Source organism: Cannabis sativa, chromosome 3 (assembly GCF_029168945.1).
Source record: "Cannabis sativa cultivar Pink pepper isolate KNU-18-1 chromosome 3, ASM2916894v1, whole genome shotgun sequence".
NCBI classification, from domain to species: Eukaryota; Viridiplantae; Streptophyta; class Magnoliopsida; order Rosales; family Cannabaceae; genus Cannabis; species Cannabis sativa.
The window spans coordinates 70,922,283-70,927,421 of NC_083603.1; positions in this window are offsets into that span (position 1 = coordinate 70,922,283).

Genomic DNA, 5,139 nt, shown 5'->3' on the forward strand with positions numbered 1-5,139 from the left:
CGAATATCTTAATAATAATAAAGCTCATTATTTAAAATGTATTTTCTTTATTATTCTAATAAATAAATCTCATTAAATTCTAAATTAAGAATTAAAATTCAAAAATAAGAATTTAATATAATATTTATAAAATTATACTTAGATGGTGATTGAAATAAAATTAATTATTTCCATCTTAGTAATAATCTTAAATATAAATATTAAGGAAATTAATTTAAGTTGAATTAAATAAATAATTAGCAACTTAAAAATTTCCTTTGAGAATATATTTATTGGGTTCGAAAATTTAAAGTATATAAAAATACAATTTTCGAAAATAATAAAAATAGAAAAGAAATACTTCAAGCAAAAATATCACCTATCTAGATATTCTTTGACTAGTTAATTCAATTTCTAATAATATATATATATATATATTAAATTCATTTATTTAAATTAATCAATTAAATGAAAAAATCATTGATTTGAGTTGGTCCAAGAATTAATTAAAATAAATAATTAATTTACAACTCAATCTATTTTTCAAAATAAAAAAAATTCGAAAATATTGCATAAATAAAATGCAAATTTTGAAATTGATTAATAAAATAAAAAAAAATATATATATTTTGAAAATTATTTAAATTTAAGTTGAAAAATTAAATTTCAACCTAAAAATAATTTTCTATTTAATTAAGTGTCATGAAAAATCAATAAATATTTAAGTATCATGATGAAAATCAACTTAGACATTTAGGTTCTTCAAGTTAATTAAATGTATTAAATTCAAGAAATAAATAATTAAGTGTAGAGAAGGCTTAATTATTAATTTCTATTTAATACTAGGAAAAATATACTTAATAAAATTGTACCAAAATTAATTATTCAAATAATTAATTTCACAAAGTATAATATTTTCCTATTTAAATATTAGAAATAATAAGTAGTCTACAAATTACTATCTAGAAAATATCTTATTTGACTAAGTATCTTTTCAAAATTTGAAAAATATGTAATTTAAGTTAGATAGAAAAAATCTAAAACTTAAATAATTTCAAATTTAGATTTAATTAAATATCAAAAATTAAGTTGTAACCATTTAATTTGAAGATATCTTTTTAAAGTTAATATTTGAAAAGATATTAACCAAAAAAAATATCTAAAATATTCTATTTTAAGTTAATATTTGAAAAGATATTAACTTAAAAAATATCTTAAGAATCTTTAATAACTAATGTCTAGGATTCCTCAACTTGATTTAAAATTTAAATCAAATATTCAAATTTAAGTTAGATAAGAAAAATCAGTTGATACAACTAATTTATAACTTAAATAGGAATATTTAATTAAATAAGCTCCAGAAAGAATCTTAGTTAGTTAAAATTCTATATTTAATTAAATACAAGAAAAATACAAATAGTTTGTCTAGAATTAATATCTAAACTAAAAGTATTTTTCTTAAAATTAACTTTAAAATATTAAAATGAAAAATAAATTTTCATATATTTTAAAAGTTAATTATGTTGCTAATTCAATTTTATTAGGTCAAACTAATATAATTAACCTAGTACAGTTATTCAAATCAGGCAAATGGGCCTTCACAATTGGGGTAGTTCATGTGAGGGGGTGCTGGGTTCAGTATGTCGTACCCACTTCTATGGCTCCCAACTCTCACACAAGGCCCAAAAGAGAGGAATTTAACCTTAAAATGAATAATTGTTATTAATTGAATAGGTCCAATAACTAGATGGACCTAAATAAAATCTATCATGGTGTGACATTTTATTTAGCAACAACCTATATGCATCTATATTAAAACAAAATAAACATATAGGCTCACACAGGCACACTTTGGATGGATCCTATCATGTTGCTAGGTCATACACAGATGAAAGAAGATTGTAAATATACCTGTTACAAATTATTATCTTGACCAAGGGAGCCATCAGATCATTAGATCTGGCAAAAAGTAACCATGGTTATTTGCAATCAAGTAATAATAGGTTTTGAAAAACTTATTCACAAGTTAAAACCACATACTCCTGCAACAAGGTTAGCTGGATAGTTGGAAGTAGGATTTATTTAATTTTAAATAAATAATTTCGAAAAATAAATAATTAAATAAAAAAATATTTTAATTTTTGGAAAAAAATAAAATTTTAAAAAAAAAATTTAATTTCAGAAATAAAATAATTTAAATTTCGAAATTTAAAATTAAACCTACTTTTTGAAAAATTAAGTTTCAACCAACCTAAATATCATTTCAAAAAAAATTTGCTAACTACTTTTAAAAATTAAATGTTATTTTAAAAATAAAAATTAAATAAAAATTAGAAAAGATTAATGAAATATCTTTTCAGATTTTAAATTTAATTTAAATAAATAAAATAACAAAATTTAAAAGTTAGCAAAATATCTTACATCTATTTAAAATTACATGATTATAAATATCTTATTTTAAATTTAAATAAGGTCAAAATATCTAAAAAGATTTAATTTTAAAAAAAAAATATCTTAAAAGATAAGATATCTTAAAAATATCTTAAAAGATTTTATAAATATCTTATAAAATCTGACCTTAAATTTAAAAAAAATAAGATATAATCAAATTTAAAAATAAGATAGATTTTTAAGCAAGAAGATAGATACTAATTCTATTCAAATTCAAATTACACTAATATCTTGAATTAAATTTAAAAAATATTAAATTAATTCAAAATGATAATTAGAATTGAATTAGGAATAGTAATAGTATATATACAAAACCATACAAAAAATCGGAAGTTAATTCCATGAAAAAGCATGAAAAATCGAAGAAAAACGAAAAAATTGTGAACTGTACGGACAGATTTGCGATCGCAGGAAAATATCAGCAGAGCCCCAATTTTTTCAAATCTTCAAAAAATCATAACTAATTCAAATAAAATCCAAATTAAGTTCTGTAAAAGGCTAACTTGCTTAATTTTTTCCATACTATCCAATAAAAATAATTCCAGAGATAAAATCACAATTATTTTTCACGAAAATTTTACAAACATCAATCAATCATCAAATAACACTCAATACAACATGATACCATCCAAAGAACATACAAACAATCGTTTTAAAGTCCAAATTTCATGTAAGTAAATCAATTACCATGGCTCTGAGGCCAGTTGTTGGAAATTATTTTACCAGGATCTTACATCTACTCACAAATATGTTGTTTAAACACCCTAAATATGAACTTTCTAAAACGATAAATTAAACACATATAAAGTTAAGAAAACCTTACATTGATGCAGCGGAATTAATGTCTCATTCCACTCAGATCTCTAACCCTTGATTCCTTTCTGTAGCAGAGTATAATCAAGATCTGAGCCCGAATGTCCTTCTTCTTCAAGTTTGATCCTTCACAGTCTTCCAATCTATGATTGAGTTGCGCTTCTTGTGTGTGGGCACTTACTCTTTCACTAGGGTCGAAATTGATGAAGGAGAAAAGAGGAGAGAGGGTTTCGGCCAGGTATAGAAAGTGGGGAAGGCTCAGTTTTTCTGAAGAGAGAAATTTCTGTCAGAAAGGCTTATTGAAAACTTATGTTTTGACTGAGCCATCACTTTCTATTTATAGGCAACTACTAGGTTTAGGTTAGGATTTATTTGACATTAAAATAATGAAAATATTAATTTGAAAAAGCACATTAAGTGGTCGGCCATGGTGTAGTAATGGGCCTCACTTAATTTTGCAATTTTATCAAATTTTATCTCTATTTTCTCAAAACCGCCAATTTTCCAATTATAACCTTTTAAATGCCAAAACTAATTATTTAATAACTAAAATAGATTATTAAATAATATTGTCATTTAATTTAATTATTAATTAGACATAAAAAGTCCATTAATAAATAAATAAACCTAGAAACTCTTTTCTTTACAATTTCACCCCTGCTTAGTGAAAATTCATAAAATTAGACATAGTTTAACTTTAGAATTATAATTGATCAATCAAGAATCAATTAATGAGTCTTACAAGCAGAATGTTCTCAACTAGAATGGGGACCATGGATCTATATGCTGAGCTTCCAATAAGTGAACCAAATTTACCAAGTAAATTCCTACTTATTAATTCTTCGTTGAATCCACTCTTAGAACTTAGAATTGCACTCTCAGACTTATATAGAGCATATTGTATGTTCCACGATATCAATATACTATCTCATTTAACCATTGTTATAATCTTATTGTGATTTAAAGATCCTCTATATAGATGATCTACATCGAGATGGGATTTCTTTACCGTTCTCACCCCTCAATGTATTTTGCCCCTTAAAACACTTAGCTACCTGTAAATGGTGTTTAGTGATCTAATAATTAGTCAGTTAAACAAGAGCTCATCCATTTACTTCTATTTGCTAAGCTCGAAGGGAATCATCACTTAACTTCTATACACCGGTAGGTTATAGATTCCATATTTATGTTCAGCACTCCCACTCAATCATGCTATCATGTTCCCAAAATATACGTATCACCCTGACCCAAAAGTAGGCTTAACTAATAAATCAAAGAACATGAATAGCACTCCTGAGTTGAGCCCAAGCATATCAGGATTTAGATTCTTTTAATCTTAAGATCAACTACTGATATTGACTTGGAAAGATATGTATAACGGTAAGTTTGTAATATCTTAACTTAGTTGCAATATCGGTCCAGTCCAATGTATACTCCATACATTCGAAACTAGTATACTTTACTAATGTCCTGGAAAGAACATAACACTTACTCCAAGTGTAAGTACACATCATCGCTGATTATCACATTAGTGTAAATCCAATAACACTGATGAAACAGGGACCAAAACTTTTGATTCATATGATCACAATCGCATTCCACTGTGTTGACGATACTGTAATTGTGAATAAACATATGATCTGGATTTAACTTATTTTGTGTGTATAATAGTAATAAACATATCAAACATATTAAACCATTATCATGTAGAATTCATGCAAACATCAATCACTTCAAATTTCTTATATTGATAACTAATCAGATTGTAAAGAGTTTTATTTAGGGCATAAAACCCAACACCCTGCTGTCCCTCACCTCCGCACGTGCAGCCTCCTGGGCAGCACATTCCCAAACCCAATTTTCGTGGGATTTTTTTTCCAAAATTCGATTTTTTAC